We start from the raw sequence: 24,846 nt of genomic DNA, 5'->3' as shown, positions 1-24,846 counted from the left end.
CAGCTTGTTATGCAGAGCAGCCCTGCTCTTGCCAAGTCACCAGCAGCTCTTCCTGGTCAGTGGGGAATGGGAGGCTGGCAGAGACTGGATTCGCTTTCCTTTTGCTTTATCAATACCTATAAAAAGCCTTCCTTCACAATAAAGACACTTTTCTACTTAGCACAGTCTCGTGAATAAAATGCCTTGGCCTCCTCCCTGCATAGTTGTGTGGGCGTATTTATTCATGTGTGCGTGTTGCAGAGGTTTGCTAAGATTCTTAACGGAATGGGAAACTATCTGCAAAGGACCAAAGGATTATCAATAACTGAACTTGAACTGGCAGCTACTGGGTTGCAAGGAGATTTATTTTATTTTGCAGGTGAGAAATGATCTGTTAGCAAAACTGTGAGTGGCTCATGGGAGAATTGGGCAGACAGCAGATAAACGAAAAGATAAGCTTACACCAGTTGAAACCATCTGGAGGAGGAACCAAGTGTTTGGGAACAGGTTCCTTGTTGCCGGGCAGAGCCCTCTGAGGCTTGAGGAAGCTCAGTAGTATGAACGCAGGGGAGGAGCTGATGGTCACATGAATAAGGATGGAGGACCCTCTGGCCTTCCAAGAAGCAGAGTCAGCAAAGAGATGTCTCAAATCTGGCACCTGGAGGGCTTTTCTTTTAACAAGGAGAATTAGGTAGAGAAGTTGGGGCTGACTGCCAGGCTGGTACAAGAGCCTCATTCCAAAGAAACCAGATTCAACTTGTGCCTCCTCTGCCCTCAGAGAAGTTCTTGAAGAAGCTGCATCTGCATCAAATATAATACACATCACTTGACCTTGGCTCAGTAGAACATCCTAACTAGAGGGATGGAATGCTGTAGGTCAGGCATCAAAATTACCCTTGGCTATCTTAGCCCCTTTTAAGAGCCATTTACAACCAACCTTTGTATCTGACTTTAATACTCCAAGCTTTCCCTAAAAATCTTAAGCTTGGCATACCTACCTACTCCTCCCCACAGCTCTCTAGCTAAGAATGTGATAAAGATAATATTTAAACAGCATAAGCTTCTCGGCCTTGCTGGAGCCCACCTCTTTGTGACCCCACTGGTGCATTTGGTTAACACATTGATTCCTGACTTTCTTTACCAAAAGAAGTTTCTTCTGTCATAGGACTTGTCATTTAGGATGACTTGAATCTCTAACCCTGAGTCATGGCTGCCAGTGTCTGGATCAGCATAAGGTGTTTTCAGACTGCAGAGGTGGTCTATAAAAGCCAGCCTTCCATTTGCAAAATACGTGAGTTTTTCAAAAGAAGTCCCGTAAGTGACATCTCTCCATGTCTAATGCCAGTGAGTAGTTTTAAACATTAAAGCCACGTACAACAGATGTCATGGTGGTGTAGGCCTGCAATCCCTGCGTTTGGGAGGCTTGAAGGGGAGGATCACAAGTTCAAGACACCGTGGCCTGAAAAGTAAGGCCCAGGGAATCCTGTGCTTCACAATAAAGGGTTGCTGCAAATTTTGAAAACAAAACACAACTACTTTGTATAGCAAAACAAGAAAGGCTTGAGCATTGCCGCCGGGCTTGCACAGAAAATGTGGAATGGTGACAGATTTTTAAAATAAAGGACTTTTAAGCATTGGAGCTGAAGTCACTGGAACCACCTTTCACTAGAGACAAACTGTGTAAGGGCTGCATAACAACGCTAGTGTGTTAGGAGGTGCTGCCATGGAGGGGGGGTGACCTGTTATCAGATCCACTCTTTATAGTGAAGGTTTCTGTTCCTAGGGGCTGCAGAGCTGGCTGACCAGTTATGCACGGACTGCTCTTCCAGAAAACAGGGATTTGGCTTCCAGCACTTATGTCAGACCTGACGACCTCTTCTGACCTCCACAGGCATCCCCACTCATCTGCAATATCCACCCATAAACATAATACAGAATTTTGAAAATACAACAAGTATTTAAAAAAAAAGATTCTGGTGCCTACCGTTAGGTTTTTGACTCAACAAGAATGTGGCAGGCTCCAATATCAATGTTGTAACTGTGTACTCCAGAAGATTCCAATGGACAGATGAAGAGAACAATGATGTATTTGGTTGTAATGTGAGCTGTCTGGTCCAGCAGGTCCCACCTCCCTTCTCAGCCCCAAAGAAACACATGGGTGCTGTATTAGTTAGAATACTGTTGGCTGTTGGCTATGGTTTCTTATTGGCTAGCTCTGTCTTAATTATTAACCAGTTTCTATTAATCCATGTATTTTTCATGTGGTCTTATTTTACTGGGGAACGTCAGACCTGCAACTGCTTTGTCTGCTACACGATGACTGCTCAGCATCTCCACAGAGGAGAGCAATTTCCTGTTTGTCCCTGCTTATATCCTGATTCTGACCAGCTACATCACGTCCTGTCTGACCAGTCAGCCAATCAGTGTTTTACTCATTAACCAATAAGATAAACATATACAGAATACCATTCCCCATCATTTGTGTCACTCCTGCTGGCATCCTCCTCCTTCCCCGGGAACATCTGTGCCTTGCCACATCTTCCTGTCCAGGTCTCTGTTGAATAACTTTTCTTCCGTCCTGCCTTTTTTATTCTTTCCCTTAGGCACTAGTGTTCATTGTTCTTCATTTGTTTCTCAGGCATTAAATCTCTTTAGAATATCTGCCACTAGCATTGTGTCACAAACTGATTGTCCATCAAAATCCAGTGGAGATTGGTCCAGGGATGCACAGTTGATGTTGAAGTCCTCAGACATTTCAGTCTCTCCTACAACCTGGTGTAGTATTCATGTGTAACTGCTATGCACACTTTCTCTAAGACACTGAGTCATCTCTTGATTACTTATTCTGTCTACTGCAACACAGTGTTACACAGTTAACTACACTGTGTGGCTTAAGGAATGACGACAAGGGGAAAGTTTATGCGTTTTCGGCACAGACAAGTTTTCCTCAAATATTTTCAGCATGTGATTTATTTAATCTAAGGATGTGGAATGTCTAGACATGGAGGGATAACATTTATTTGCTGGTTAGCTTAATGTCTCTTTCTTCTTTAGAATGTAGGTTGCATAAATAAGACTCTTAACTGTCCCCAAGCCTAGGACAATATGGAACACTTGAGACCCCATGAAGTATGGAAAGACAGTCATAGATGGATCTGGCAAGTCCATGAGATGTAGGTGACTCCATATTCTTGGGGCTTAGGGATTACAGCCTTGTGAAGATTAGTTCAAAATCCTGCAGAGAGACTTTACCACAGTGGTCTCTGGTCTTAGATACCAGTAATATGATGGGGCATTGCTCTAGATAAAACCAGGGTACTAGGGCACAGTTTGATCAGGCTTGACTTCCATGGAAGATCTATGCAGAAAAGGGACAAAGTCCTTAGCACATGTCTTTGGAGAGGTTGTCTCATGAATTTTAGCAGAGCTCCTGGATGTGGCAAACAGGACTTGCACCCTTTCCCTTTGAGGATAGGGGTGTTAATATTTTCTAGCATGGAAGGCCATTGTACTGATCTATTTATTCTTTTTATTAAAAGTACCCAAGGCTGGATAGCATACATCACAGGAATCTATCTTTTGAGTTTCTGTAGACTGGAAAGTCAAAAAGAAGGTTTGGATATGTTTTATGTCTACCAATTGCCCAATATCTGCTTCCAAAATCTGGCCACTTCCTAGTGCATTCTCCAGTGGGAATGAATATGTCCTCATATGACAAAAGAAACAAGGGCAAAAATTCTTTGTATGAAGGTGCTAAACTCATCTATGAGGGAGGAGCCCTTATGACCAAATCTCTGTCTAAAGCCCCACCCTCCCAATATTGATTCATGCATTGGGGATTCCGTTGCAACATAACCACCACAGCGGACACAAACATTTGGACCACAGCATCATGCTGCTGCTTTAGTCATCCCGAGAGTGCAATGTTTTTCTGAGGAACTTGGGAGCAGTTCCCAGAGTGCACCCTACCTGTCTCTTATCCTAAAATCTAGAAACTGTGAAACTGGAATAGGAGTGCATCAGGAGAACCCAAACTGAGCCAGACACATGGGCGAAATCCAGTGTAATAAACATGGATGGAGCAATAAAGTTGCTTGTGATAGCCTCCCTTAACACCTCCTATTTTCACACTGTGGAGAAAAGGACATGGGGTTTTCCAGGCAACCCCGCTAGTGTCTGTGCTTATGGAACTTGGCTTTATCTCCTAACTCTGCGTCTTCTGAAAGTTTGCTTTCACTGACCTCAGAGAACTGCCCTTAGATAAACAGGACCAGCGAGGTCTAGAATCATCTGAACACCCCAGTGTCGTACGTAGAATTCCTAAAACAAGTACCCATTCCCCATTTAACCTGAAACTTTACTTAGACGGCATCTGATCTTCAGCTTCCTCACTCCTCCACCCACTTTCCTCCAATCCAATCCCCGCAGGACAGAGCACCGTGATTAAATTTCCCAGGGACTTTTGAATGCTGTTTTCTCCCTTTTCTTACATCCTTCTCTGCTCAAGACCCAGTGTGAAGTGATACCAGGCTGAAGGTCCAGGGGCTGTAACAGAACAGTTAAAGTCAAACTCAGGTGAATATTAAAAGGGCTGTCAGCCTGTGAGAATGGTTAAGGTCAAAAACACAAGTGACACTCATGCAGGAGAGGATGTGGTGCAAGGGGAACATTCCTCCATTGCTGGTGGGAGTGCAAACTTGTACAGCCATTTTGGAAGTCAGTGTGGTAGTTCCTCAGAAAACTTGGAATCAACCTACCAAAAGACTCAACTGTACCACTCTTGGGCATATACCCAAAGAATGCTCAATCATATCACTAGGACACTTGCTCAGCTGTGTCCATAGCAGCATTATTTGTAGCAGCCAGAACCTGAAAACAACCTCTATGCCCCTCAATCAAGGAATGGATAAAGAAAATGTGGTACATTTGCTCAGGTGTGTATTGCTCGACTGTTAAAAATAAGGACACCAGAAATTTGAAAGCAAATGGGTGAAACTAGAAAAAAATTATCCTGAGTGTGGTAACCCAGACCCAGAGAGACAAACATGGTGTTAATTCATTCATAAGTGTATATTAGCTGTAAAATAAAGGATAACCATGCTACAACTCACAGCCTCAAGAGGACAGGTAACAAGGAGGGTTCATGGGGAACATCCAGATCTCCCTGGGAAGGGGAAAGAGAATAGATTCCATGGATGGACTGGAGGCAGGTGGGGATGAGAACAGGAGCAATCAGGTTGGGGATATACATGGGGAGTGTCAGAGGGGGGAGTACTGAAAGAGAAATGTGGGCATTTGGGGTCAGGTAAAAACCTGGAGCAAGGGAATCTACAAGGAGGAGCCCAGCTTAGACTCCTAGCTATAGCAGATATGTGGCCATCTCTTGTGACCAGATTGGTGGCTAGCCCAATTGTCATCAGAGAGGTATCCTCCAGCAACTGATGGAAACAGATGCAGACCCACAGCCAAACATTAGGCAGAGTTCTGGGAATCTCGCAGAAGAAGAGAAAAGATTGTAACAGCCAGAGGGGTCAAGGATATCACAAGAAAACTCACAGAATCAACTACCCTGAGCCTACAGGGGTTTAGGGAGACTGAACTGACAACCAGGGAGCCTTCATGGGACCAATATAGGCCCTGTACATATATGTGACAGTTGTGTAGTTTGGTCCTCTTGTGGGACTCCTAACATTTGGAACGGGGGCTGTTTCTGACTCTTTTACTGGTTTCTGAGACCCTATTCTTCATACTGGGTCTCCTTGCCCAGCCTTAATACAAGGGAGGTGCTTAGTCTTACTGCAACTTGGTATGCCATGTTTTGTTGATACCCATGGGTGACCTGCCCTTTCCTAAACAAGAACAGAGGAGGAGTGGATTGTGGGGTAGAAACCGAGGGAGAAGGGAACTGGTAGGAGAGGAGGGAGGGGGAACTGCAGCCCAGATGTAAAATAAATAAATAAATAAATAAATAGAGAGAATTATTTTTAAATATTTAACAGAAGAGACAGAAATGGGGGGGTTGTCAGAAAGAAGAACTGTGATGCCATCACTTCCTCTGTCTACATAGAGACGCCTATTTCCTCAAAGGGACTGAGAGGTGGGGAATTATGTTTTAAACACAGACTGGCATGTGTGGTCTCATTGCTTCATGCAAACCAGAAAGTCTTCTTCCTCGAAAATTTAACTGCAGAGACCCTGGATTCTCTTCAAAAAGCTGGAAATGCTCCCCTTTCCTGTTTATGCATTTTAGTATTGAAACCCCAACTTTAAAGCCCAGCTCTGTGACGTATAACCTGAGAGACTCACTGTCCCTGACTTAGCCTATTTCTCACAAGTAAAATGAGAATGAATGATCATTAGCTTCTAAGGCTGCAGAGCTAAGACACAGTGATGCAGATCATAAACCCTCGTGAATTCAGCACGTTAAATACCAATGGTATATATCTCTGAATCGAGGTTCCTCCAAGCCTACCTATTCCCATTCCCACACGCCAACCAGTCAGATAGATGGGGCCATGGGGCATCATGGAGCTGCAAAGGCGTCTGAGCCACGTGCAGAGAACTGAGTGCCAACTTGCAAGGCAGAACTTGATGCTGAGCCAGTAGAATTTCTTTCCTCTGAAGCAAACAACAGAGAAAAGGGGACCATGCCAGACAAAGAGTCAGCAATGCAGATTGAGACAGTAAGAGATGTAGACACAGCTCAAATTACCCAAGGTTACAGTCAGTCCCAGGGAATAAACGATGTTTGTGGGATCAGCTACAGGGGAACTTGAAGTAAGAAGTTCAAGGCTAAGAATGATGGTTCCTCTCCATTATCAGCTTGGTTGGCTTCAGAATCGCCTAGGAGATTTGCAAAGCATACTTCCTAGTGTGTTTGTGAGGGAATCCCAGAGAGGGCTAACAAAGAGACAAGGTCTGTGCTGTTGTAAATTAAGAAAAGTAGCGTGCGAGAGAAAGACGCCGTGAGACAGGGTTCAAGCAGAGGGCTTGTTTTTGTTTTTTGAATTAGGGAAAGGGATCATAAAAAAGGGAAGTGGGGGGAGAGTGGCCTCTGGGAACAAGAGAAGCAGGAGAGAGGAAAGAGGAGGAGGAGGAACAGACATACAGAGAAAGGGAGAGAAAAAAGAGAGGGGAGGATGGGAGGTGGGCGGGGCCCTTTTAAAAGGGAACATAGTGAATGAGCGCAGGTGGTGCTCTTAATGGCTGCAGCTGAGGGCGTGTCCTGTCAGAACCCCAGGACAGGACAGTGTAGATGCCAAGTGTGGCTGTCTCCACCCTAGTAGACTAGTACACTTGAGAGAGGTCTTTCTCTGCTGTCCCATCTCCCCCCAATGCGATGCTACCACTCTGTTCCACCGCACCATTTGTATCTCGATAAAACAACCAGAGAAATAAACCCTTGCCTTCTTAAACATTTCCACAAGTATTTTGCCTCACGGGATGAGAAGCATACTGGCACACTGGCTGCATGGCTTCCCTTGAGGCTGAGAGAATATTATTACAAGTCCCCAGTCAAGGACAAATCAGAGATCTGTTATGTCCATGGTGAGGCATGCCTCTAATCTTCCTATGCAGGTTTCACCTTTAAAAGCTGCATTAAGTGATGGGGTTTATAGTCTTGGACATATGTTAGGGAGACCTCCCCCACTTATGCCTCTACAAGGCACGCTGATCAGAGTGGGCATGCTTAGACAGGGATGGGTGCTGGGAACTGGCCAAAAACTGCGACCAGGTAGAAAATGTTCACACCTGCTGAGCTTCTGACATCACAGCTGCAAAGCAGAGTTTTCCCTCTTGCTGTAACTCTGACCAGTGGACTATGACACTCTTCCTGTGGCAGACAAATGTGTGTGGCCCTGGAGGAGAAGACAGAGGCAGAAGCATCTCTCTAGAACTCCCCTGAGAATGGAAATGCACTGTCAGAAATTCACTTCTTCCTGCTCTTAGTTAAGACTTAAAAAGGATGAGCAATAGCTCTCAGCCTAACTGTTTTCCAAAAAAGGATACAGTTGTGCTATTTCCCCATGCATGAAATGGGCATAGGGCTGGGACCTGACATCGTTGTGAGAGTCTAACACACAGAAAGCACTCAGAAGGCACCCGCCATGGATTAGCTCACTAGCACAAGCATAACTTGCTTCCTGAACTAGCATGGAGAGACTTCAGTGGTCAGAGCAACATTCCAAAGCATTCCAAAGCTCAGTGGAGCTCAGCAAGATGGGTGACCTGAAACACTCACAGTGCTTGTTAGGTGTGGACTGTGGTATAGGTGGATGGAACTTAGCAACTGCTTCCCAACAGCCCCTGTTTCTCTCAAAGGGGGAAGAAGCCAGATTTGAAGTAGACAGAAATTTTCAAAGTCAAGCGCCAAGTTATAGATGTGGAAATAGACTCCACATTCCTCTTCTAGCCCAGACACCCAAGTGAGCCACTATTGCCCAAGCTTCCCCCATGACAGAGGAAACCGCATAGGGTAGAAGCTTCATCCAGGAGAAGAACCTTCCATTTGAGTACAGGACCCTGCTGGAAATGGATGCAACCCAACTCCTCAAGGACTGCCTATGCCTGGTGCTTCTGTGGAGATCACCTGGGGAATTAGTCACACTTTCTTATTTCACTGACTTCCTGACAAAGCCCTTAGTTGCTCTGTGCGTTGAGAAATTTTCATTTTACTGCAGGGATCCCAGTTCCTCTCAGAAGCCCTCAGCAACTCTGATGATCCAGACAGCATCCCAATTATGCTGTGTTCACTGAGTGCCTGCTGCGGCTGGGAATGTCACCAGGAACTCCAAGCTCTCATCGCTTCTAAGCCACATAAGACGCTCTGGTGGGGAGTGCTCTCTCTTCAAGGTGACTGAGGCACTGAGGAATAATGATGTCTGTTCAAGGTTGTGTAACTAGTTAGACAGCAGCATCAAGAGTAAAACCCAGATTAGGCCATCTCCAAAGACAATTCTTTGTATCGCATGGAAATTCACTGTGGGGTGTTTTTTCTTGTTTTTAAGAACAAAGCCCGGGTACCATAGGGAAATCAGTGATTGTGGATCCTGCTGCAAACAAGAAATCACACAACCATCTTTAGTGGTTTGAAAGAAAATGGCTCCCAAAGGAGTGGCATTGTTAGGAGGTGTGGCTTTGTTGGAGTACGTGTGGTCTTGTTGGATGGAGTATGTCACTGTGGAAGTGGGCTTTGAGGGCTCATATATGCTCAAGATACTGCCCAGTGTCTCAGTCTACTTCCTGTTGCTGGATATCAACATGTAACAGCTCCTTCTCCAGCACCTCCATGCTCCCCACCATACTGGTAATGGACTGAACCTCTGAAACTGTGAGATGCCACCTCAATTAAATGTTTCCCTTTATAAGAGTTATCATGGTCATGGTGTCTCTTGGCAGCAATAGAAACCCTAAGAAGACACCATCTAACTGACAACTAAGTTCCTGTAGCCTGAATGTGGTCTGAGGCTGGGATGTGTTCTAAAGGCTGGATCTTCAACAGCCCCTCATATTACATAAAGTACCTCAATTTCTTGCAGATAAGGTACTTTGCTGCTTTACGCAAATAGAGACATTGCCATGACCTCAGTAACAACAAAAATGCTAACTGTGTGCCTTTAAATTACTTATCACATGACTTGAAGACATCCTTCACAAAATCAGCCTAGTAGAATTTCACCCTCCAGTGGTGATAAGCTTTCATTCCCAAGGACACGACTTACGGACAAGTGTATGTAGCAGCACAGACAGAGGTTATTGGAAAAGCATGTTCCTTCACCTAGGTTGACTTAGTTACCCCAGTGCTCAGTGTTTGCCACTGCAGAGAAAACAACCTCAATGTTTTTATGGTCCTAATACAGCAATGAATCAGACAGGGTTTCTGTGTGTGTGTGTGCGCGTGTGTGTGAGAAGGACACTAATAATTCCCTTCATTTAGGTTTTATCCTAATAGAATTCTAATAAATTCCTACCTTGGGATTTATCTTCTTTATAATTGACACCTTTTTGAGATTTGAATTTGTTTGCCAATGTGGTGATTAGTTTTGATTATCTACTTGACGTAATCTAGAATCATCTAAGAAGAGAGACTAAGTGAAGAATAGTTGAGATTAGATTGGTCTTTGAACAAGTCTGTGCAGGATGGTCTTAACTGAGTTCGTGGAAGTGTGAAGATGTACCTCCAATGGAGCTGGTACCATTTCAAGGACTGAGTGCCAAGGACAAAGCCAGGTGAGCATTGTCGACCATGCATGCACACATCTCTCTTCTCTTGACTATGCGGCTGTGACTTCAAGTCCCTGACACCTTGACTTCCCAGCAGTGACGGATTGTAACCTGGAATTGTTAAATAAGTAAAACCATTCTCCCCTAAGCTGCCTCTGTTAGGATATTTATTCACAGCAGCAGAAAGGAAAGCAGGACAGCAAAGTCTTGCTGATACTGAGTTTAGCAGCTGAATGAGTGGATGTCTAGCATCATCAACCAAGAAGGAATACCGTCAAAGTGAGGGAGACCATAGAAGCATGCTCCTGTGATACCCTTCCCCAAAGTAAGAACGTGGCCTTACACAGGGGAGAGACCTGTTCAGGGCCCAGCCTTTGAAGGGGCATGTAGACAAAAGATGAGGACCATCTGGCAGAGATCCCACAAACTCATTTAAGTTTCCATTACTCCCATGGCCAATATATAGAGAGATGGGAGCCAAGATACAAAAGCAGTGATAATTTGATTCTGAATTTACCTATAACCTGTTTTTTAAATATTTTTGTTTCTTATGGGCTCCCTTGTAGTAGTTTCCATACCACTTTCAATCAAGCTCTCACCAAAACAGAGAACTGTATGGCTTGCAAACACTTCAGCAGAGTTTACTTGCTACAAAGGACAGCCAGTAACTTGTGGCAGAATGCAGAAGAACCAGAGGGATAGTGAAGGCCTCCAGTTTCTACAGTGCTGGAGGTTTCGTTGCTCCTAAGTCCAAGAAAATAAAAGGCTTTATTTTATTTTATTTACAGAACAATATTTTGAGAGAAACTAGTGTTCTCTGTTCAGAGACTGGGGCAGACAAAAGACAGAATCAGAGGCCAATAAGCTCTAGCAAGGACATCCCCTATCCAAGCCTTTCCTGGGGGCCTCCTATTAGCCAAGTTCCACATGAAGATGAAGTCCATTGGAATCTACTCGGGTAGGGAAGAATGGAAACTAGCCATGTGGTGTCTAGAGGTCAGATGGGGGCACCCAGGCCAGGACCCAAAGAAAGACTGTAGAAAATATTTGTAAATAATCACCAGGTGCTAATCAATACTATTTAATCTAATGGTTTTTATGTTCTAGCCATGAGTAATCAAAAACTAAACACACACACGTGCGATGCAAAAAAGTGCCAAATACCTGAAAGCAGATGTAATCAAAGATGTCCAATTCCTCTGCAGGTAAAACTATAAGACGTTGTTAAGATGAATTAATTAAACCTTAATATATGGAAGGTTGTTCATGCTTGTGACTTGGGTCATTATTACACTACTCATAATTTACCTAATGTTACTAGTTAAATTGAATGCTATCCTTCGTATAATCTGGCATGTTTTACACCTATTTACCTGTGGGGACAGGTGCGGACAGGTGTGGACGGGTGTGTACCATAGCACCCATGTAGAAGTGAGAAGGAAAAATGAGCCTGTTCTGTCTCTTCATCATGTCAGTTCCAGGACTCGAACTCAGGTCTCCAGGCTTAGCATCACATGAACCTTTCCTGAACCACCAAACACATTTCAATTTTTTTTAATGGAAAAGTTAGTTCTCAAGTTCATACAGAAGTCAAAGACAACTTAAGAAGCTAACCCTAACCCTAACCCTCACTATGTACTCAAGACTTGCCTCAAACTCAGGATCATCCTGCCTCAGCCATCTGAGTCCTAGAACTACAAGTATGTCCCACCAGCACCAGTTGTGAGAGCTTCATAAAGCAAAACCAATTAAGACACTGTGGAGGTAGGTTAAGGAAGGATGGACACACCACAGGACCAGAGTGGAGTCCAGAGATGAGCAAGTCATATAAGGACATTCCATTAGCATAGCGGTGACGCTGAAAATGAGTGCATGACAGTCTTCTTAGGGAAATAACACTTCGTTGGATGAAACTCCTATGGGAAAAATGAGTTTTGACCCTGACTTTGTCCCTTACATAAAAATCAATTCTGTGAGGTTGTTAGATATAAATAGAAGAGCTTTTTAAAAATGTATTCTAATTAACTCAAATGGATCATAGACCTCAATGTAAAATGAAGTTATAAGGTTTCTAGAAACCATAGCAAGAACCTGCCTGACCTTGGTTGGCTTTGGTGATGAAACTTTAGGTAAACACCAAAAGCTGTTTTCAAGAGAAAATTTTAACTTTCCAGTTACTGTGAAAATGAAGGGTGCATTTGAATTCATTGAAATGAAAAGTTTCTGCTCATTGAACAACTCTAGAAAGAGATAAGAATCACAGGTGTTTCAAATTGCTTTCTAAACGCATACCACAACCCCCAGTTCTCATCAGAGAGATCTCTATGTACAAAGCATGGCAGTCCATACAAAGAGACTCACTGGTCTCAGGAGGCTGCCTAGATTTCCAATACGCTTCTGTTGAGTGGCCTGAAGTTCTATTAGATGGGTGGGCCACCATCTATGTGTGAGTGCCACTTCTTACACCATTGTGGACATCCTGCCATGCTGGTCACTGGCATGGTTCATTGGTGTTGCGGCTCCCTCAGTAGGACTGTTTGATTGATTCCCTCCCATGGCAGCTCCAAGAGTATTTTCTTGAACCATGGAAGCTAGAGTGCAAGGAAGGGGCTTTTGTGTCAGATCTGGCTCAAGTCATCACAGTTATATGTCCTAAGCGTGTGGTATCTGCAGTGATAAGGGTTGTCCCTCAACCCCTGAGAGGCAACCCAGAACTACACTAACAGTCTCTCATGTTGGGAGAGTCATTTGGGAGGTTTATCATGTCTGGTACTGGGTTCTTCATTAATCTGTGTTTCTTGTGATTAGCATCACCTTCCTTTAGTGTGTGTGTGTGTGTGTGTGTGTGTGTGTGTGTGTTTAACAAATATAATCAACAAAAGAGAGGCCATCAACTTGAGGGTAGCTCATGCGGGAGGTTTGAGGGCAGAAAGCTGGGAGAGACTGAAGGGAAGAAAGGAGGGGAAAGTGATTTACTCTATTTCAATTAAAAACATAATTTTCAATTGAGACCCTCCTCACAGATGGAGTTAGCTTGATAGAAAACTAACCAGAACACTCTGGGAAAACAAAATGCTACAGGCATTTTGGCAAGGAGTTTATTGGTTTATTATGAAGCTTAAGCAGAGTATGACCATGTGCCATAGAAATTGGAGTCCTAGTATTTACTCAGTAGATTTTATAGTTTAGGTTCACACAAAAGGCCACACATAAAGATTTACAGAAGTTTGATTCATGATCCCCCTCAAGAAAAAACTGGAAACCAACCAGAGATCAGGTAAATGAATAAGCAAACTGGGTCACACAGTCTGGCTTTCTGTTTACGTCCCTGCTTAAGGCCTCTGTTAAATATGTCTTTAATGGGGCCAGTAAAACATCCCACTCAGTGGAGTTGCTTGCTATCAAGGCTGATGACCTCAGTTCGATCCTGGGACCCACAAGGAGAGAACTGATTTCCACAGGCTGATGGCATACACACTATGACACACACCCATATGTGCACACAGAGAGAGATGTGTGTTGATGAAAGTTGTTGTCCTGACTTGTCCACTTTAGCCCCAGATAAATACAGAGACTATGTAATAATTATAAAACTGTTGGCCAGTGGCTTGTGCTTCTTATTGACTAGCTCTGTCTTAATTATTAACACATTTCTATTAGTGTATGTATTTCCATGTGGTCTTGGCTTACCGGAGAATGCCTGGAACATCCTCTTTTTCCAGGCTCTACATGACAACACTGTCTGCCCATGTTTCCCCAAATTCTCCTCATCTCCTAGCCCTGCCTATACTTCCTGTCTGTCAATCAGCCAATCAGTGTTTTATTCATCAACCAATAAGAGAAATATATATACAGAAGGACTTGCCCCATCAGACCCCCATCAGACGTGCATGTATATAAATGCACAAATAGATGATAAATGTAATTTTGAAACTTCTTACTAAATCTAACTCCAGTTCAAAGAAAAAAACTATTTAGCAGTTGAAGTACATGCTGGTTAATCTTGATTGTCAACTTTCTGGGATTGAGATTAATAAAGCATACATCTTTAATAAAGACACACCCATGTGACTGCAGGGCTATTTCTCCATAATGTTAGGTCATGGGGTTTCTGACCTACTGACTGTCCATGTTTGAAGCTGATACTGAGGTCAAGGTACCTATGGTTATTTGTTTTATCTGTTCTGGGTTGTTCTCACTGACAAGCAAACAAAGCAAAGTATAACCAGACTCATAGGACCTTTTATACCCAACACAAATGATCTGGAAAAAGATGATGGGAACAATGGCACAAGAAGTGCAAACAGAAAACCAGAAGTGGTTAAGGGACTGAAAAATGGCCCAATGGCTAAAAGACCTTGCAGCCTTTGCAGAGGATCTAGAGTTCAGACCCTAGTGTCCACACAGATAGCTCCAACTGCCCTTACCTCCAGCTCTTGGGGACTCAACACCCTCTTCTGCACACACACAAATACAAATTAAAAATATAAATAAATAACTAAGAGAAGTGGCTAGTAAACTGAGTCTAGATAGCATTGGGGGAGACATAGAAAAGCCTTACCCATCTGTGTAGCATCTTTGTGATGCCTTTGTTATAAAAAAAAAAAAAAAAGAAGCATGCTGGAGAAGCCTAAGCAGCAATTAGGAGACCCAGCCATAGAGTTTCATTGTGAAGATCACTGTAGCTCAGGAAAAGCTACTGCGGCCAAGACCAGTGTTAAGGTGTATTGAATGGATGGGTGGAACCACCAGTTCGATAGTCTACTTAAAACTTAGATTTTTGAAAATGACTAATGAAAGTCCAGTTTGTGCCAGGGGAGCAGAAGATAAGAGTTGGGACTGTTGGAAAATTTGTAACTTCTCTTGACCACCTGAGGTGAATGCAAAGGGAAGACAGACATAGGATGAAGAAAGATATTTTCAATAAATGCTGTCCACAAGGTGTATAGAGGAACACACACACACACACACACACACACACACACACACACACACACACACTATACAGCAGTGGGCAATTCAACTGGGAAAATAAGAGCAGCAAGGAAAACACGATCCGCGGTCAATGAACATGAGGATGTGATCAATACAATCAGTCACCAGGGAAATGCAAATTAAACTCATTGATCAGAAGGGCTTGAAAATATCAATCATATGTAATGTTGAAATCCATTATTCTACTAGTGGGTTTGTAAATTGATGACAATTTTAATTTTTTTAGATTATAGTATAGTTACATCATTCCTCCTTCCCTTTCCTCCTTTCAAACCCTCCCATGTCCCCCTCCACCCCATTCTCTTTAAAATTCATGGCCTCTTCTCTTTAACTGGTGTATAACACACTCACACACACACATACACATACACACACACACATATACAACCTGCTCAGTCTATATATTGTTACTTGCATTTATGTCTTCAGGGATCGCCGTTCAGTATTAGGTAACCAATTGGTGTGCTCTTCCCTAGGGAAGACTATTTGCCCTGCTCTCAGCATCCCATAGCTGTCTGCTGGAATGTTTTGTGTGACCCACAGGCAGCATCTGCTGAATCTCCACGTAATACCTACTCCCGTACCCAAGGTTAAGAGAGCTGTGCTCATATATATCAGCATCAAAGACACAGGCAAAGGCTCATAGCAGCAGACCTCACAGCAGGCTGAGGCATGTGAGGCATCCAGAGGATAAAGTGTAAGGATGCTTTTGCTCTCAAGGTCGTGTTAGTGCTGGCCTTAAATTTTGCACACCATTAAAAGTGAGTCCCTCAAACTTTGCAGACTGCCTTCACAAAAAGAATCTGAGATTTAATCCCACATGCATGAGCTGGGGCTGCTTTGAGCCAGGATTGACTAGGGTAGAATTTCAAAACCCCACTCCTCTGCCTCCAGACAGGACGTAGTTTTAGGCAACATTTATGCTCATCTTGAGCTGGGTTTTCCCTGGACTCACTGTCATCATTACCTTCTCTCTGGCCATATCCAGCTTCCCTTCCCTTTTCTGACTTTTTGTAAGAACACCATTTAATGAGTCACTTATCTAAAAATCCCCACCACAAGCTCTGCTTCTATGAAACAGCCCACAAGTTCTCAATGTGGAAGTAAGAGAGAGGACCGGGCTGGTCTCTAATGAACAATGAGAGGGAAGCAGGGGACAACCTGAGAGGAGTTTATGGGCTTCCACAGTTTCTGAATTTTGTTAGAAGATTCACTGTTCTTCACTGAATTCGAGTAATGGCCAAGTTCAATAAGAACAAACTACCAGAAAAGGTTTTGATGAAACAGACAATTACTAGGCATTCTACCGGGACCACTTTGATAGCTTCCTCCTCGCCACAGAGCCTTGCTTGCAGCGGGCAGGGGCAGAACCCTTAGTGTTTTTTGATGGAGCTCTTATCTTTTCACTTGATAATCCAGTGTTTATACCTTAGTTGATAAATTCAGCTTTCCCAGTTACTTCAATCAAATTGCAAATTAAACGAAGTTTGGAGACCAGGAGAGTTGTGCTTAGGAAGGGTTCTTGAAATAATTGTGCTTTTGTAAGAAAGAAAGAGCCGTGAGACAACCCAAAGGACAAAAAGAAACATTTGAGAGCCACATGGATGCTTGTAAAGTCTCATTATTCACAGCTCTGAAGTCTTTCTATCCTTTGAAGGCAGAAATGTCAGGTGCTTACGAAAGAAAGGGAGGAGAACGCTTGACATTTTCCCATGCCTTTAAATCACTACACTTTTGTTTTGGCACTGTGACTAATATTCCTCTCACCACAGCGATGCCACAGCTGAAAGAGCTTGGCCTTTAGACTTGAGTAAAGGGTGCCTGCTTCTGGACACAGGTTTTCCTGCTATGTGACTATGGGCTTCCTATGTGCCTATGTGGCCCTTGCTGAAGTCTATGAGGGACATTTCTCATCTTCTCATCTGAAGCACACAGCCTAAAACGTGATGGGCTAAGGCATTTACACACACACACACACACACACACACACACACACACACACACGCACGCACGCACGCACGCACGCACGCACGCGCGCGCGCATGCGCATGCACATGTGCACTTCATTAGTTTTTTTTTTTTATTGACAACCCCATCTGTATTCCTCTCCTTCCCTCCCCACTGGTTGACTTCTTTTCCCCAAATAACACCCCCTTCTGATTTAACGTTACATGAATCACATTACTCTGGCTTCCCCTGTCTCTGAGTAACTGCCTTCAAATCATACAGGTTGTTGAATGGGGTCTCCTGCCCCCCCCCCCAGAGGGCTCACTGTATCAAAGAAACTCACAACTGTGATGCCTGACAGCTGTGGGCTTTGTCTTGAGGATCTGTCTGCCAGTCTTTCTATCCCCTTGCCTTCTGGAGGGCGCTTCTGCTTCCTCCTCCCTGGGACCGTGTCCAGCTTGACTTCCTTTTGTTACAATATGCATTTTTCAGTTGTCTACCATTGTCCTTGTGAATCCCTGAAGCCCTTCTTATCTTGGATGTGGATCTTATTCTTACACAAATCTTCTTAACGAGACCACGTGGAGGCAGTGCCTACTCCTCCATCTCAGCCCCAGACTGAAAGAAAGATGGTGTCTCAGAACAGCAAGAGTTAAGCCGACAATGACCTCTGTCTTGTAACGGAATGGGAGAAAGCTCTTAAAGATAGATGCGTGGACTTCTACACAGGCCTTTCTGCCGAGGGTACATTAGCACTGGGATCTGGGTAGTGATGGTGAAAAAACCTCAATACACCCCCCTTTTTTTTGAGACTCAGAAGGTTGCCTCAGTGGAAAATTCCCCAAGGTCCCCTAGACAGGGAACAAGGTCGAATTAAAAAGAACATCTGGTCCAGAGTGCTGATGCAGGACACCAGCAGGCAGTTAAGATAAGTTTAATCTTGACCTTGTGGTTTCTCCAGGTAGGATGAGTTATGCCCGCGTCTCTTACAATCCCCTATTGCTTGCCCAGATCTGCACCTGCAGGAGCTCCACTTCTTACAATATCCCTGCCACGCCTGCTGTGCATGCTGAGAATGTGGCGAGGTGGTCGGGATTGATGACACAGAGACCAGTCGGATGCGTTAAGAAAACTTTATGCTCCCCAAATCAGCTTAGGAAAACTTTCCAAGAAAAACGCTTCCCTCCAGAAAAACTTCTGCCATACATACACACACAAATCTCCAACAGACCTCTCTCACACCTCTCACAGACCTCTCCTTCCTCCTGGCTGGTGGTTAAAATCTCTGGCACCAGAATCGGAAAAACAGCAGGGAGCAGAAAAAAGTAGCTAGTTACCCAGAAGATCAAAGCCAGGGTGTTTCCGTGACCAAGCCCTTATCAAGCCCTTATGAGGAATTTATGGCACTGAATTGTTTTCAGCAAACATGTTTTCAGTAAACATTGTCTTGCACCTGCCTGCTCCCAGGCTGATGGAGGAGTGGGTTTCTGGCCAGGGTCTGTAATTCCCCACATACCCCTATTACTTTGCTTGCCAAAAGTGTGTGTATAAATAGAACACTGTCCTAAAGCCCAGCGTGTTCAGTTAGCTAAGGCTGCTGAATCGCCCACAGACGCCTGTGTAAGCAATAAACCTCTTGCGGTTTGCATCCAACTGGCTGGTTATTGAGCTCAGGATGTCACCAGGGTATTCAGCCTGAAGCCTGAAAACCTCAGGGCTTTCAATGGAAGCTGGTGTCAGGGAAACTGAGCAGATGAAGAGAGGAGAATTGCAATGCTCAGGGACCAGCCAGGAGGCTGGGTTGATAAAGAGAGATCAGGTGTTGTGAAGGATGCAGTTTTCAATAAGGGATATAGACCAGCACAGGACACAATGATTCTTAGCTTCTGTTCAGCTGTTTGTGTTTCTACCTAAAATAACAATAAAGTGTCGTAAGAGGTCCTGCATAATGGAGTGTCAAGATCTTATCTTAAAGATCATTGTAACACATGACCACACAAGAAAAAAGCAGGCAGTCCCAGATATTTATCTTCTTTCCTGAGGCTCGGGATGTCGGAGTTAAGCTGAGTTGGATGTCCCAGGACCAGTCTACATCCTACAAGCACACCCTCAAAAACAGAGAAAGCCTCTTGCTTCCAGAATCCAAGTTCTAGGTTCTGCAAAGAGATTTGCTTGAGTTTTGTGTCCATCTGTTGCCCAATGCCTGCTACCAAAGGAGAGACATGGTACTTATGCACGAACTGATTACAGAATGAAATACAAATTAAATACAAAAGGAAAACACAGAGCTCCTCAATTTGAAAAAATGGAAAGTGTTATGAAACATGTACCATCTTTGTCCGTGGTCTCTCTCTCTCTCAATTTGTGAGGAATTTAAAATTTGCTATTTCCTGTTGCTGTTACAGGAAATTAAAATTCTAAATTAACTGGCTAGGGTTTGATCATGCCTATTCATTACTTTACTCACAGCTGAGAAACATACAACTGTAGGGAGGAAGGATTTGTCTTGGTTCATGGTTTTGGAGGCTTCTGTCTATCCAGGCAGGGATGGGCAGCAAAGGGAAGCAGTTCAAATCATGACAGTAGGGCTGGGGCCCAAAGAGCGAAAGGCAGAGACAAAGAATGGACGAGGTGGTGAGTTTCTGCCTTTTCTGCCGCTGTATCCCTACGGGGTGGGCTTATCCCCTCCATGACTGCCCACATGTCAACTATCTATGGGAAGAGTTTCCCAGACACAATCTGAAGGATGCTCTTAGGCAACTCTCAATCCCATCAAGTTGACAAGGTACCCATCACACCAGACAGCAACCTACAGAGCAGAACTACCCAAATAGCCTGCAGATTAATAAATAAGACATAAATCGGTGATTATTACACTAAGTGCCTGAAGTGGGACACAGGTTACTCGTGCCTCCTCGTGATTTAAGGACTCTCCATGTTCACCTTTTGCCTTCTTATGAAAAGTGCCACCAAACGCAGCAGTTCCGCCCTGTGGCATCATTGTTTCCTGGGTGTATGAGTAGAAGCGTTCTGTCATAGTTCTTGGGTCTCTAGACCACTAGAAACTGCACTTAAGGAGTAACTTTCAAGGAACCAAGCTTCGGCTACATTATTTACATTCAGGCTGCAGGCCTCACTAACGCAACAATATGGGAACAACAGACCTTGGCCGGAGGCCCACTTCCCCATCAGCCTGGGAGCAGGCAGCTATAAGGCAATGTTTCCTAAAAACATGTTTACTAAAAACAATACAGTGCCCGGAGCAATAAGTTCCTTATAAGGGCTCACCCACGGGAACACCCTGACCTTGACCTTTTCCAAAGACTAACTGCCTCTTCCTGACCCATCCACCTCAGCCTCTGGTGTCAGGGCATATATAACCAGCCAGGGTAGAAATAAAGGAGAGCCTTCTTGAGGAGCCGACACCCTCTGCACATTCTTGGACACAGGCTGAGCAGCAGGCATGGCACAACAACATTTTGAACTTTGGCACAACAACATTTTGAACGTAAAGCCTTGGCTTGATGCCAAGATTGGATGAAATTTTCAGGGTCTTGGCAGAAAACACCTAAAGGCACTTAGCATGTGCATGCATAAGGATGTGAATGTTAGTGGTGTGTGGGAGGTAATGTGTAGGCAATCTGCAGAGAGGTTCGCCAACATTTCCCTCTCTTCAGTGTCTATGTATAGTGTTTCTCCCATTGGGAGAAGCCAATATCCTCGCTGAATTTGAGCTCAGTGTGATGCGTTTGCCCATCATAATGTAGCGATATCGACAAGGTACCACTCTGGTGATCCGGGCCCGAGGGACCTTGCAGCCTGCACCTCCCAGCCCCGGAGACCCCTCAGCAGAGTGTATCCACATACCCACAGCAGAAGAGAGAGGCTGGACTCAGACAAACACCAATAATGATAATTAACAATTGTTACAAGCTGCAAACGTTTGCGATCATCTGTTATACAGCTGTCGGTAACAAGAGCCCATTGTAACTCATGATTATAGATTATAATCCACAGCCTCAGTGTGAACACTTGGAAGCAGGAAGGGGCTGAATAAACCTAAGGAAATGAAACAGAAGTTTCTCATCACCATATTCCGTCTCTTGGCTGCCCTGTGTGCTCCTGGGCAGTTCTTCCCATAAATATCAAACGTTCCTTCTTTGCAAAAGGAACTATGCTTTATATTAGTGGAATCCACCCACTTGGTACCCACAGAGACAGTGAGAAAACGCTCTGTTTACCTCTCTCAGCTTCACACCTACATTCCCTGGCTGGGCTCCTCAGCTCTCATCAGGAGTATCTTTCCATGGCCTATTAACTTATAGAATTCGTAATGAACTCCTTGTGACACGCAATAGACACGGGAAAAGAAAAGCCGAGGTGCCTCCTCCTTTGTGTGGCGAGAGAAGGGACCGCTGTGTGCGCAATGGCTTCTACCTTGTGCTCAGCTGTTTGCACAGGTCAGGAGTTTCTTCCTCCCTGGACTGGCCATTGTGCTGTGTGAAGGACTGCCCTTTTTTCCTGTTAACGAACCTGAAGAGACCCTACGAAGGACACCTCTAGAGTCCCCCAGCCATCAGTCAGCAACCTGTCTGAGTTGTCTGAGGACTTGTGCAACCAGGGACCAACGTCTGCCTGCACTGGTTCTCCCTGAACACAAATCAGAAATCCCAGGCACCAGCTAGTTGATTGGAATTCTAGAAACCTCACTTGCTGGTGGTTTGGTCTGTGTCCACCGGTGTAGACACGCCCTTGGAGTTGATTGCTTATTATGGGGTCTCAGAGCTCTGCCCCTTTGCAGACCCCTCAACTCCATGATTTTCATGGGGGACAGGCGATGCAGTTCAGAAGGGACAGAGCTCCTCGGGCCTGCCAGCTGCTTCTAACACAAGGTGCCTACAGGGAGCTTTTCAGGGATAAGATGGGAGGCCCAGTGGGAACCCAAGAAAAACCAGCTGTGGACACACCCAGGTCCGGCATCGTTGCTGATGGTGACAGTCTCTGGTGTTTCTGCCTTTGTTGCTCCTGTTTCCATGAGATGGATTCCTTCTCCATTCAACTATCTGCAGTAGTTACAGAACAGATTCCTCTGTACACCCCATGCCTACAATTGTTTTTATTTCCCCTGAGGCAGGTCCTCACTGTGTAGTCCTGACTTGCTCTGTGGACCAGGCTGGCCTCAAACTCACAGAGATCCACTTGCCTCTGCCTCCCAAGTGCTTGATTAAAGTCACCAAGTCTGACTTTAGTCTCTTCTATCTTAAGGCAGGCTCTTACTAAGCTGGGTGAACTGGAGCTCGTAGGCACCCTCTGCCCAGCTGTCTTCTAGTCTCTAACCCTGTCACAGACGCTTAGGAGCTGCTTTCCTAAAACACATTGATTTCTCACTTGGGCTCATAAGTTAACTAAACACTAGGAATGCCTGGTGCTCCTGACTCCTGCTGCCTGCTTGTCTTCACACAGCAGGCACGATTGTCACTGAGGAGGGTCTGTCTGCCCTGTCTACCTTATCCTCACTCAAGGCTGAAGGAACAAAAACAAGTCATTATTTTAAACCTCAGTCACCTTGGGATCCAGCAACAGTAAATCCTTCAGGATAGGCTATCCACAAAATGAGAACAATTATCTCTGATGAGAAGACTATGCCCTGAGCAGATTATCTTGTAGGAACCAGGTTAGTCCCCTTGGGCAATGGCATCCGCTTGCAAATTAACAATTTATCAGTTCACCTAGAGGGCCCAGAGCTGAGACATTGATAGGAAGGACTATGCCTTTGCTGAGACTGCTTAATTACACGCATCCCTTGTTCTCTGTTCCAAGTCATTCCCTCTTTAAATCTGCAGCGTGCTCACCACCCATGATGAGCTCAGGTCGCTAGATCCCTTCACTGGTCTCTCTTGTCAGCACAGTGACTGCGGCTCCTTTCTCTGCTTTTCAGCCTTTAATTAGCTTGTGGGTGTGCTTGTTCAAAGCCAGCTTGTTGAGGTTGCCAGGGCTGGGTTGTCTGCCCTAAAACTCTCTGCCACATCTGACTGTATTGGGAGATAAATGGATCATCTCCAGACCTCTGCTCCAAAGGCAACTGCTGCCTGTGGTCACTTCCAGCGCCAGGGAATTTCTTGGTGGAGACCATCTTTTCTTCTCAGAGCCTGGGACATGTTCCAAAGTCCACAGTGATGTCAGCTCCCTGTGGCAGCCACAGTGAGGTCAGCACAACCAGCCTCACCCTTCCTCAGTGGGGTTCCCAACTTGAAAGGCCCCAAAGAAGCTGTGGCTAGGAACTACTTTGTTCTTAGAAATATTTTCTCCAGTGGTTTTATTGCTTTTTAAATCATACATGTTTGCTGGAAATGTGGAATATAAACACCTTTCGTGTAGAGTGTAGGTCACGGGAAACTTAAGAGTATCTTTCTTGACATGTCAATGAGTTTCTGATGAGAGTGACTTGTTTTCCGGCCAGAAAGGGAGGAGACAAGAGCCTGGGCCTGGGGTGAGGACTCTATGACTATTTCCTGGCTATTCTCAGCCTTGCTCCATCCTTCTTTTGTGTCTAGAACTGTCTCTCTCTATGGACATGAGGACATGTAGTATTTTATTGTTCACCTCAAGCAGCAGAGCAGAGTTAACCTCCAACCCAGGCCTCACAACTTTCAGTGATGAAGGGCTCAGTAGGTTCCTAGTAGAAAGAAGGAGGGGGGCATGGGGGCAACTCAGTGTGTCAGCCTTACTTTGCAGAAGTTCCTTCAGTTGGGATGGACAGTGAATTCTTGGTAGCTCTTAGCCATTGGAAGCCATTATCAACCCATGCCTTACATGGATATTATAGCTGTGGACGGATTTATTAATCCCCATGCTTCCTGATTTACGCTTTAGTTAAAGGTTGTTTTCCATGATTAAATGGAAGTGTGTGCCAGGCTGGTTACCAGGGGGTTGATGCTTAGTCAGAGCAGGTAAGGGAAATCCCAAGGTAAGGAAGAAGAGCAAGGAGGAGATGTACCAGACAGACAGGCAAGGAAAGCCAGGTGCGTGAGGAGCAGAGAAGGGGGAGGGGGGAGCTTACAGAGGATGCTACAGGGTTAGGCCTGGGAGAGACAGGCAGACTTGGAAGGAAAGGGGTCTCCAAGCAAAAAGACTGGGAGAGGCTCATGTGTGCGCATTGCAAATGGAGGGTCCATGTGGGTTCCAAGAAACACCAGAGACTGAGCTTCTTAAACTGACTTTACACAGTGACTTGACCACACAGGGACACTGTTTAGACTCAATTCACAATCCAGTTTATCTCTGTTTTCCGTAGAAAAAGAATATCTTAAAAAGCAAAATTTAATTGTCAGTTAATACTGTTCAGTTAATAACGTTTTATATCCGAGTAGTCAATATTCATTCAATTTGATTAGTGGAAAAGAAAAAATATGACCATGCCTTAATTTTTTGAAAGTTATTTTTTGTTTTATTGAAAATAGATTCTTTTCTCATATAACACAACCCAACCACGTTTGCCCTCCCTCCCCTCTGCCCACTCCCCACCCACCTCTGCTAGCCCCCACCCACTGCCCCTCCATCTCCCTCCAGAAAAGAGCAGGCCTCCAAGTGAAAACAATCGAACACAACAACACAAAGTACAACTAGACAGGGCAAAAGCCTTCACATAGAAGCTGGACAAGGCAACGCAACAGGAGGAAAAGAGCCGCAGGAGTAGGCAAA

The sequence above is a fragment of the Mesocricetus auratus genome, unplaced genomic scaffold, assembly GCF_017639785.1.
Source record: "Mesocricetus auratus isolate SY011 unplaced genomic scaffold, BCM_Maur_2.0 Super-Scaffold_100023, whole genome shotgun sequence".
Classification (NCBI taxonomy): domain Eukaryota; kingdom Metazoa; phylum Chordata; class Mammalia; order Rodentia; family Cricetidae; genus Mesocricetus; species Mesocricetus auratus.
This window is presented reverse-complemented; position numbering follows the sequence as displayed.